The sequence below is a fragment of the Podarcis melisellensis genome, assembly GCF_964234715.1.
Source record: "Podarcis melisellensis genome assembly, chromosome: 12".
NCBI lineage: Eukaryota > Metazoa > Chordata > Lepidosauria > Squamata > Lacertidae > Podarcis > Podarcis melisellensis.
Genome location: NC_138544.1, coordinates 22,696,230 through 22,708,492, shown reverse-complemented (window position 1 = coordinate 22,708,492; position 12,263 = coordinate 22,696,230). Strand labels below are relative to the sequence as shown.

Here is a 12,263-nt window from a genome sequence, read left to right as displayed (position 1 = left end):
CCTATTGTGTGAGTGCCAGATTTCCCATTAGGCAGGAGATCTGGGTTTAGATCCTTGAATGCCTTTTCTAAAGCTTCAAAGCAGCTATTGAGTAGGGCTGTGAATTTATTGAGGATAGCAACAGGGAAAGGGCATATTGAACCCTTTCCCCTTGTGACATGTTCATGACTGAAGTCCTCTTCCTCCACCCAAGCTGAAGGTATTAATACAGAGGTCAGCAACCTTAGCAGAGGATGGGCCGGTTGACGCTTTGTCCTTGGAAGATGGGCCAGAACGTGTGCACACGCGAGCTCTTCCAGGTCAGAGGAGCGCCCGTGCGCATGCACACGCTATTTCCCGCACTCCTGCGACCTGGAAGTGTGCTGGAAATAGTGTGTGCACATGCTCATGGGCGCTTCTCCGTCCCACACACATGTGCACATGCTATTTCTGGTGCACATCCGGGTTGGAGGAGCACCCGTGCGCATGCGCACAGGTGCCATCAACCCGGAGGTCAGTCCCCGTGCCGGTAAGAGCGGGTGGCAGGGGGCGCCATGGGCTGGTTAGACAAGCCTCGTGAGCCTCTACCGGCCCATGGGCCTTAGGTTGCCGACCCCTGTATTAATATAACTGAGGATAGGGAAACAGGACACTTACAGAAGCCTGAACCACTTTTTGTCACCATTTGCATTAGGCATAAATTTGTTCCCATTGGGAATTCTTAAAACAAGACTAAGTGTTAACCCAGTAACACTTAATAGAAACTGTTATTTTAAGGATGTGGAGTCAGTGAGAAATTGAAGTATTTTAAGGGTAGCCAATCTAGTTGCCGCCAGATGTTGTGGACTAGAACTCCCATCCCTGACCATTCGCCATGCTGGCTGGGGATGATAGGAGTTGTAGTCCACAACATCTGGAGGGTCCCATGTTAGCTACTCCTGGTGTAATGCTTCTTTGTATAGAAGGGGAAAAATAGAGAAACTAATCTGATATCTAGGCAGCCAAGTACACTATGGTGACTAGTGCAGAGAAGGAACTAAGAGATGAACTATGTGCCAGATATTGATTGATTTATTTAGGACATTTCTATCCTGACTTTCCCCTAAAAATAGTGCTCAAGGTGGCTGATAGAAATGAAAATCAACAGTGCAAATACCATCTAAAAAAAGCTGCCTGAAATCAATAAATTAGTAACAGCAGGAGTAAAACCACACAGTGTGAAAAGCACAGGTGAACAAGATGTTCATGACGAAGTTAGGCAAAGCTATCTGGAGAGGGGATTCTAAACACAGCAAATTCCAAACACTCTCTCTGGAAGGCACCTTACAAATATCTAAGGATCAGGAGGGCACAGAGAGAAAGAGGCCTCATTCTGAAGGACTTAATTTATGTTAAGTTTGTTAGGGGGTAGTGCCTTCAGGGATCATGGTCCCAATCCAGTTAGATCTTTAAAGGTTAAAATCAGCATTTTGGATTATGCTTGGAAGCAAAACTGGCCGCCGGTGTTGAACTTTTTAAAGAAGTGGTGGCCGAAGATCGCCCATATGCCTTTGTGGGTGATTACTCAGCAGAACAAAGTAAACAAATATAGACAGAAGTGAGATTCTGCTGAATCCTGAGGAAACAGACTGAGGATGTCTCTTTAGAAGGAGCAATCCTGTGTCAGGTTCTGAGGAATATTAGCAGGCTTGGTCAGTCGTGCCTTCTGTTAAAGTAGGGGCGGAGAACCTTGTTGAGCCTCAAGGCCGAATTCCTTCATGGGCAAACTTCCAAGGACTGCAAGCTAGTGGAAGGTGGAGCAACAGATGTGACTCATACCTTTCTACAGTAGGCTACATTCCAGCCACACAAAGCTGGAGATTTCTACAGCTAGATCTCCATCCTCTGACCAGGTAAGCAAGAAACACCATTGCAGTTTCAAGGACAAATTCCAGCCGGGCAAAAGCACTCAAGCAGTATGTGGAGCAGGGCTAGTGATGGATGTGGTCTGGGGTGAGTTCCTACAGACAGAGAGGCAAAGCCTGAGGTCCCCCACCTAAGGTTCCCCCCCTCCAGCTTTTGACCCACGCAGAAGAGGCAACCTGTGGCCAAACTGTGGCTCCTTGGTCTTCAGCAGTGTTAAACTTTTGGTTAATGTGTATACACACCAGAAGTTGATTGTGGACAAGTGCCACAGAGGCCTTTAATTTCACAACTTGCCATTGTGTGTTCATTGCATTCTGGTGCCCATGTGTTGGATAATCCTATGGATGTGGTTTACAACAGTATGCAACAGCCTTTCCCTTCCTCCATTTTGTTTTGTTTTGTTAATAACTTACTACTGAAAAGTGTATTGGTTTATGCAGATAACATTTCCCAACCCCCTTCTTCCACTTTACCTTTTTTTCTCCCTTTAAACCAGTTTTCTCCAATCTGGGACCATCTACATGTTTTGGATTACAACTCCCATCATCCCTGACTGTCATCCATATTAGATGGGGATAATGGGAACTGGAGTCCACAATCTGGAGGACTCCAGCTTGGGGGAAGGCTGCTCTAAAGGATTAATTGCTATAAAGTCAATTATCCAAAGCTAAGAATATTATTGACAGCTAGCTTTCACCATAGGTAGAGCACGTTGAGGAAAACACCATCAAGCTGCACATTGTGAGCCACACTTATAGGCATGGTGACTGCAGCAGGCAGTGTAGTCGATTGGGTGAGGACTGTGGAGACCTTTGGAAACAATATTGGTACCTGTGTGCGCTCTTAAAAGTGGCAATCTCTGGGTTGGGGCATAGTAATCCTACTTATAACAAAACACAACTAGAGCTCTTTATTGTGCACATACAGTAAGCCTGCAACTTAAGCACATTTAACATTCAGCTTTATGCATTTGGCAAAATAATAATAAATATATATTATAATAAATAATATTATATATGCACGATGGCAAACTCTACATAATCAGAGTTATAAATAACCAGGGCAGGGAGTGGGATGGAGCCCACACAAGCACAAGAGATTCCCTGCTTTAACCTAAGGACAGCTGTAAAGATGGAGACCATGATATGCTGAGAAGAGGACGGGCTTGTCAGCATGGCTAAATAGGGCTACAGCCTTATGTAATTCATATTCAGTCATACATAGCCATCTTGGCTGTGAGTCCTGGAAGACCTGCCCCTTGTCTTGTTGGCCTTTTTGACATCTGGCTTGGGAGGTCAAGGCTGACTGACTCCCGCTACAAAAGTTGAAGTTGTTAAACAGATTATTGGACTGGGGTTTTGTTTGGGCAGAGCTTTCAAACTTTTTAGGTTGGTAACACACCTTTTAGACATGCATCATTTCACGACACAGTAATTCAGTTTTGCCAGCAAACCAAAGATTAAACTAACCCCTTTCAGGCCCCGGGAAGAGCGTGGGAAGCGTTTGTGCAACACACCTACACACTGCAGCCAACAGAGTAACGTGTCGCGACACACAGTTTGGAAAGCACTGGTTTAGGGGGTTGTGTTGCTGTTACTGATATTATTTTTTTGTGATTATTTTTAAGATATTATTTATGTGGAAGTTGTTCAGTTTGGTTGTGTACTTTTTGATGTGTTTTATTATTTATGATTAGTTTTGCTATGTTTGTAATTATATATTCATTTTCATGTTGTAAGCCACCATGAGCATGGGTTTAACTGTAGAAAGGCGGCGTAGAAATAAAACGATGACAATAAAACAGGAAAGCGGATAGAAAAGTTGTGCCTAAATTTCCAGTTGTGAAAATGGTTTCTGATCGTATTAGTTTTGAAAGTTGTTACTGTGCCTCTTCTCTCACATCTGGTTAAACATTCTTGATATTTACTGACTTTTCTGCTCCGCAAGGGCTCCAACTGATGTCTATGTTTTAAACAAAAGAATTCTCCTCTCTTTCAATATTGACTCAACAAACATAGCTATGCTTAGGGTCTCCTCAAGTATTTGGGTTCTTGCAGGGTCAGCACGTAATGGATTGATCTCAAGGATCAGAGATTGGGGCGAGCAGTTAGTACTACACGGCCAGGTGTAATCAAACAGAACATCTGAATAGCAGGGAATATAACACTGGCACTGAGCCAAAGGGAAAGAACAGGAAAACAGAATTGAAGAGCCAGTAACAGCCCAAATGAGGATTTCTGAAAAGAACTAGATGGAAATTGATAGAAGAGCCATCATATCCTACTTCGCTAGAGAAAGAGCTGGTGTTTCCTTTTGCTAAATTACAGAATTACATTACCAACAGACTCCGCTAGTGCAAACAGTCTCTACTAGTACAGCATAGGTGGGGAAATAATCATGGAAACATCCGAGCATAATGCACGTTCATATTTACATTGTGAACATCTGTATCATGCTAGATGCATGATTTTAAACAGATTCATGCCCCTAGTTGACCTGAGCCAATATTATTGCTCTTATTGTGTGACTTTCAGATTAAGTTCTTTGTTCGCCCAGTGATTCCTATTTATAGTTTGAGCTTAGTCTATTTAGGTTTGTTAGGTTGGTTTTGCAATTCCTTCACTTTCGTTTACACAAAGTTCATACTCTCTTGAAGCATTTGATGGAAAGATTAGAAACATCTGAGCACAGGCAACTTCTATCTGTGGCAAATCAACAGTGTTAAATACTACCAAGCGATTTGATCACATTTTCTGTAACACCGAGAGCTGTTAAACGCAACATTTGACTTCTTACAAGCAATTTAAGAAGAAATGTTTTTCGGTGAAAAACTGAAAAACGTCATCACACATGAAAAAAAGCTCACCTACACAATGGGCTTCAGTACCTCCACCATCAGGTAACATGCAAGTTTATACTGGATTTTCTTTCCTTATCAGATTATCCACAAATCAGGAGAATCCTATTTTACCAGTGGGAAAGTGAGGACTGCCACTTGGATCAGGAGAATGTCATGTGGACACTGCAAAAACAAATAATTAGTGATATAAGCAGTTTCAAACCCACATTAAGCTCCACTGTAGATGAGCCCTATGAATCTTGGAACAGGCGCATACAACACTGGCTGTATAATGAGGTGAAACTATATTGAAATATAGCTATTGGAAACCACAAGCTAGTTATACTGGGAGGCAGGAATAATTTGAACATTTATGATCTAGCCTGTGCTCCTGGTGTTTCCTGGCTGTCTCTCCATTATTTTTGGCAGCATCATTCATGACTAATCTTCCTACTGGTGCTCCTGAATCTTTTTCTAATGTGCAGAAGGAATGAGATGTTGCAAGAGAATGAAAGAGACATCTTAAAAAAATAATGCAATATCTATTTTAGTATTGTTATGCAGCTGTATCTTCTAAAATCTTCCTCACATTGTTAACGGAAGGCTTCCCAACATCTATGCTAGAGTGGATCTTGTGTGAGCTCCAGCAGAGGAGAAATTGCCGCACATGCACCCTGGATGATTGACTGCACCTGAGCATTGATGCTCCCTTTCAAATAGCATATTAATAAACCAATGGTACAGTCATCTCTATTCAGAGAGTTTACCAAAGCAGCAATATTAGTACCTGTATAGTTCATTAGAGAGTATTTCTACAACCAATAACAATCCTGGGTGCTATTTTCATATAACCACAGAAGAGTGCTTCTCCATGTTTACTACTTTACATAATTTCCAACATGGAAATGAATGGCTTTGAATGTGCTCAGCTGAGCAGCATGTGAGGGGGATGGGGGAAGGCAAAAGCAGAAGCCTGTTCACAACCCTACATCTTGCATTTAAGAGTTGAGGGTGATCAATAAGATAATAGTGCTGAAAACGCAGATGTTTGTCATCCAAGTGCCTCTTGGCTGTATTGATGACCCTGCCTAAAATTGTGAGCAATGATACATTGCTGTTCTGCTGATTTTCATATATTTCCAGTGCACATTTCAGATAACACATTACAGATGCCTCTAATTAGCATTGGCCTGTGCAAAGAGCAAGTTGTTACATAAGCAGAAAAATGTCCTTTCTGATATAAATTTACTGTCATTTTTTACCTCGATGGGGATAAAAAATACATTTCGTTTCTTTTCTTTGTCTTGACTCTTTTAATCTTGGCAGCCTAGAATCCCAATTCCTTGACTCCAAATAGCTGCTTCCAGGGTTTCCTCCAGAGAAAATATTAGCTGCATGAGATGCCTAGTGAACCACATCTGTATTCTGGGCAGTGGAATAAAATGAATAAAAAACAAAATAAAAGAAGCTGCTATTGTATACATATGTGTTGCAAGAGCATCATGCATAGCTCAGTGGTGCCTGCAGAAGGTTCCTGCTTCGGTCCCTGGCACTGTGACTGAAACCCTAGAGAACAGCCCTCAGTCAGTATAGACAATATGACTAGATTAATCAACAGCCTGATTTGATAAAAAGCAGCTTCCTGCGATCATCACTCCCCTTTTCCTCTCCCAAACATATTCTGGAATCAGCTACCAGAGGAGCAAGAAGAGGTGTTGCTGGCAGACAGTCTGCTAGACTCACATATCCCTGGAGATTGTGGATGAAGCTGTGGGAAGGGAAGGGGGATAGAAAGAGAAATAGGGCCAGAGGAACAAGCTGCTGTGCAGGAGCTCTTGCAGGGTGAAAAATGCCACCATGGCTGCTGGAATAGGAAAAGTTTCAACGGTGGTGATGGCAAGGTTCAGGAAGGAGATGTTTGGTGTAGTCTTATCCATCTGTACTCAGAAGTAGTTTGTTCAATGGGATATACGTTGGATTGCAGCCTTAGTTGCATCAGCTGTCATCTTGTGGCTCTTAAGCGTGGGGACTTGAGATGTCTCATAGTCCCTTTTGTCATTTTTGATTGTACAAAATGTAGTTGTGCTTGCACTGCAAAAGGACACAAGCCCCGCCAAACACAATTGTTATTAGCACTGAGGCTTGTAGGATGAACAGCAGACAATGTCTTCCTATTACTTAGTACATTTCCCCCTCAAGTGGAGTAGCTGTGCTTCCCTTTGTAATATGTTCAGATTTTGCTAGGCTGGTGACTAAGGAGTACATATCACCTTGAAATCCTTTAATAATATTCCTTGGCTGAGATAAAAGCAGAAAGGCAGCATCAGAGCAAAAGGAGGAAAGCAGAGTAGCACAGTGGCTTCTTTGAACATAGCATATTTTAAAATATTGCTGTACATTTGGGAGGTTGGGGTTAGTCTGCATGATGCCTGGCTCCTGGATCCAGCAAGGGCTGAAATCTAATGGAGGATTCAGTTGTTGAACTAGCCAGGCTTCTTGGTGAGTTAATGGGTCTAAGCATGGCTTTGTGCCAGAGGGCAATGGGCAGGTCCTGCTTCCCTTACCTGACTGATAGTTAGAAGGACAATGGCTAAAATTATGTGAGCTGGGCTAGATGCAGGCAGAAAGCCAGAGAGTGAGAGCCATGCTTAATTTCTGCTTGAATCCAAGGCTGTGAGGATGGGAGAAGCAAGACCTTCTGGGGTATTAATGTTGTAAGTCCTCCCCCCGCCATCATAGTCTCAGGTTGTATATATGTGCAAGTAAACGGGTAGACGCCGGTGGCACTGTGGGTTAAACCACAGAGCCTAGGACTTGCTGATCAGAAGGTCGGCGGTTCAAATCCCCACAATGGGGTGAGCTCCCATTGCTCGGTCCCTGCTCCTGCCAACCTAGCAGTTAGAAAGAACGTCAAAATGCAAGTAGATAAATAGGTACCGCTCCGGCGGGAAGGTAAACGGCGTTTTCGTGCGCTGCTCTGGTTTGCCAGAAGTGGCTTAGTCATGCTGGCCACATGACCCGGAAGCTGTACGCCGGCTCCCTTGGCCAATAAAGCGAGATGAGTGCTGCAACCCCAGAGTCGTCCGCAACTGGACCTAATGGTCAGGGGTCCCTTTACCTTAAACCATATAGCATAAAGACCACAATCTCCGCTGTCCCTCATTCCAAGGAAACCGAATCCTAGGAAAATACCTGGAATCTCACACTGCTCAAAGATTGAGCAATTTGGAGTAACCATTTATTCTGTGCAAGGTGCACCCCAGGAGAGAAACAAATTCAAAACAAAATAGATGACTACACACAACATAGTTGTGTGCAGATCTTCATTACCATGTGTAGGAACACTGTCTTATACTGAGTGAGTCCCTTCGTCCATCTAGCTCAGTATTGTCCACACTGCAACTGGTAGCAGCTCCCCAGGATTTTAGATGGGGGACATTCCAAGCCTTACTTGGAGATGACAGAGATTCAACCAGGAACCTTCTGCATGCAAAACAATATTCTACCATGGAGCTAGAGCCCTTCCATTGTAGTTTTAGAACTCCTGGTACGGCAAAATAATAATAATAATAATAATAATAATAATAATAATAATAATAATAATAATAATGACTGATAGCAAAAGAATACCTGCACCCAGTGCTTTGGGGAGGGCAGGGGTACACATACCCCTAAACATTTTGTTAATATAAGTGAGGGGCAGTATTTCAATGTGTGGGAAAATGAGAGTACCCCTAAACATTTTTTTAGAAAAAAAGCACTGCTTGCACCTATAATTAGGGTTTCAGTGGTGACAAACAAAGGATTTATTTGGAGTTTGGTTATTTACCATTACAAGATATTCCTCTGTTTCTCTTTTTGAGTATTCCCAAGGATACTAATGCCCTTGATGAGGAACAAAAAATTCTTATCGACATTGAAAAGTTCTACTGCCTTAGTAAACAGCATGCTTTCAGTCCCCTTCTGTTGTGTACTTGCTCCTTAGACAACAGATAAATGTGTGACTACTGTACACTGTTTACAGCGGGCTTAGGGATATTTACAAAATATAAACAGAAAGACAAGGCCTGAGCTTCTGATCCCAAGGACACCGGGCTTCACAGGAGGACACACCATCTGGCTAAAACAATTCCACACAATTCATGTATTCAGTGTTCTCCTTCCTTGGCTTCTCTGTTTTGGCTGATACATTTGAGTACCATTAGGAGTGTGCAGTGCTCTGTATACAGTATTGGGAAACGGTTTTGTTGCACAGGAAACCTTTAGTCCTTGTGTCAAAATCTCTTCTGTTAATAGTAGATGTTTTTCATTTCCTCTCTTCCTCTCTACATCTCATTGACTCATTATAGACATAATGTTTATCAATCTAGAATCTGAATACTCCTCCTTTCCCCTCTGGCTTGTGTGCTGCTTCTAACCTCACTTGCTGAAATTCCTCCTTTTCCCTTTCAGTGCTAACTGTGGTGAGCATTACAGATGCAATGAGCTGAAAACTCAGGGTACTTACGGTATCTTTAAACTGGAGCACTATCTGTGGTTGGCATTCAGGTTGAGGCAACAGCTGCTAACCATTAGTGCTGAAAAGGAGTGAGATGCTGATATCAAGTGGCAGGGAAGTGTGTGAACCTCAAGAGGAAATGGGAAGAGTTTGGGGAATCTTACCTGCACCAAGCCACTGATATAAAGTAGGCGTATTCCAACAGACCAGTGTACCCTTTCTCCTTTTTCTTTCTTCTGCTGTTCTCAGATTCCTCTCCAGTGGACTTTATTTACTTCCATTTACAGCCCCTTCCTCCTATTTGTCAGGCTGCCTTTTTATCCTCCACATATGGTCAAAACACACTTATTTGAGGAGGCATCCGCATGAGCTGTTTTGGCCAGATTCAGTCACAGTTGACTGAATGAACAAAAAAATGGCTGGTTGTAGATAGAGGAGCTGATTAAGGTTTTCATCATTGGCTTTTGTTTCAGGATCTGCTGTTAAGATAGGGTTGCCATATTTCAAAAAGTGAAAATCCCACCAAAGTCTACACTTCCAACCTGGGTTGCCTTATGTCCAGATTTTCCCAGACACTGCAGCGCTTTCTTCCTGGACACTGTTTCCGACGGCTGAATCCTGGCTGTGTCTGGGAAATTCCAGACATATGGTGACCCTAGTTAAGATCTTCTGCAATCATCCTTGTAGTGTGCCAAATTTCTTGAGGAACACTGAATTTGCAGGCTTGCATTTGAAAAATAGCAGATTCATATACTTTTGAACTGATCATCTTAGAGCAAGTGGTAGTAAAGGGATCCTTCTCCACAACGTCATTCCCAAATGCCAGTCTCTATAAAAATAAATATGTGAATATTTATAAATATAAATAAATAAATAAATATGTGAATAGGTCAAGGAATGTACCTTGGAAGGAATACTAAAGCTGTCTCCTGCCTCTGGCAAACCCAGTGTAGAGATGAGGGAAAATGTTCCCTCAACAACATTACAAATTATGGCCTATTTATTTTGCCCTATAGTACTCAATGGGACGCGGGTGGCACTGTGGGTTAAACCACTGTGCCGCTTGGACTTGCTGATCGAAAGGTCGCGGTTCAAATCCCTGTGACGGAGTGAGCTGCTGTTGTTTGGTCCCAGCTCCTGCCAACCTAGCAGTTCGAAAGCACGCAGTGCAAGTAGATAAATAGGTACCGCTCCGGTGGGAAGGTAAACGGCTTTTCCAGGCTGGCCACATGACCCGGAAAAACTGTCTGCAGAAGCGGACAAATGCCGGCTCCCTCGGCCTGTAAAGTGAGATGAGCACCGCAACCCCCAGAGTCATTCGCGACTGGACTTAATTGTCAGGGTCCCTTTACCTTTACCTTTATAGAACTCAATGCAGGCTATTTAAAACAAAGCTGATTCACAAGGCAGCATTGCACAAGGCTGAAGGTCTCTCTGGTTCTAGCCCAAGTGTTCCTCACACTCTCATTTTCGGGATAGGCCACAGTGGCAGAGCGTCTAGTATCCATGACCAGCACCTGGTGTGGAGACTGGAGCCAAGCCAGAAAGAGTTGGAACAAACCACAGTGAGGGAGGGCTCCTGCACTCAGTTCCTGCTTGTGGGTTTCCCACAGACATCTGGTTGGCCAGCATGAGAAAGGATGCTGAACTTGATGGGCCATTGGGTTGATCCACCAGGCTGTCCTTATGTTCTTCCATTCTCTTGGAGAACTCCAGAAGATTGCTTTAATTTCCACGAATTTCCCCAAAACAGACATTGGGCCCATAGCTTTATGCCCCCTCCCAATTACCTTTAATGCTAATACTGTAGCATCAAGATCTGTCCTTAAGAGGAAATCATAATGTATGTTTATGGTTGGGCAAAGGCAGGTATCTCAAAGTGTTTGTGCTTGGTTTAATCGGCCCTGTCTCATTTTCTTTTCAGGAGGTATGTATCATATAATACTTCAGGAGCCATTTGACTAAAATAGAATGATGTAACTTGTATGCCACTTATCAGACTGATACTAATTCTTTTGTGATCCTTATCATTTACTCCCATTGGAGTATAGCGTGTCATCAGCTTTCAGACTGGCAAGATAATTGCTAACATCAGAATGGAGAAACTGTACAACTGAAATGAATATGTGTCAGATTTCCATCTTCCTTTAGGAGGCTGGGCAAGAAGAAACATGGAGATATGTGCTATAGATGTATCCATGAATGAGGAATTCTCAAAACAATTTTCTTTTTTAAGAACCACTGTGATTGTTAACTTTTGACTGGAGCAGATCAACTTATATTCAAATAGTGACACTGTATCTCCTGGCCAAATGAAAATGGTATTTGAATCTGGGATGTAAGATATCAAGTTAGGACTCTTCCTTTGAACAATTTACAAATAGGTTCAGTGTTTTCAGACATGTAAATTATAATGGCGATAATTTGTTTCATAAGGTTGCAACTGCAGAAATAATGAAATTGGGTTCCTTAGCTGAAGAAGATGAAATAGTCATACAATATTAGGATCCAGAGATCTAAACTCAGGCATAGGCAAACTCGGCCTTCCAGATGTTTTGTAACTACGACTCCCATCATCCTTGACCACTGGTCCTGTTAGCTAGGGATAATGGGAGTTAAGTTTTAGTGACAACCATGCAAATAATGCCTGTATGCAAATAAGACCCGTATGCAAAACAATGACTAACCTATCAATGGTACTTTAATTCCTAGAAAGGTTCCAGTATTGGAATATGTGTGTAAGTCATGATGACTTCAGGTATCTTCCTGCAAATTACTCAGCTCAACACCTTATGGTCTATTTACAAATTCAGGGATAGGAGGCACCATTTCCTGCCACCTTGTCCCCCCCCCCTCCAGTGTAGCTTTAGAACAAAATTTTCCAAACTGTGTGTTGCGACACAACCCATTAGTTTGTCAGCTACATTGTGTAGGTGTGTCACGTGAATGCCCCCATGCTGCTTCTGGGGCTGGAAAGGAGTTAGTTTAATTTCCGGTTTGCTAGTAAAATTGAATTACTTTGTTGTGAAATGATGCATGTCT

General features: G+C 42.7%; 1 protein-coding gene across 6 annotated transcripts in view; it reads left to right on the top strand.

The window, feature by feature from the left end:
* Positions 1-12,263, top strand: part of PLCL2 (phospholipase C like 2) — a 129,559-nt gene that overhangs the window by 38,084 nt on the left and 79,212 nt on the right. Inside the window, exon 1 of one of the 6 annotated variants that reach the window (XM_081883153.1) lies at positions 1,269-1,871. The exons of the other annotated variants lie outside the window; for them this stretch is intronic. The gene's annotated coding sequence lies outside the window, so the exon portion shown is untranslated. Of the gene's footprint in view, positions 1-1,268; positions 1,872-12,263 lie in introns of those variants that run through there. 6 annotated transcript variants of the gene reach the window in all.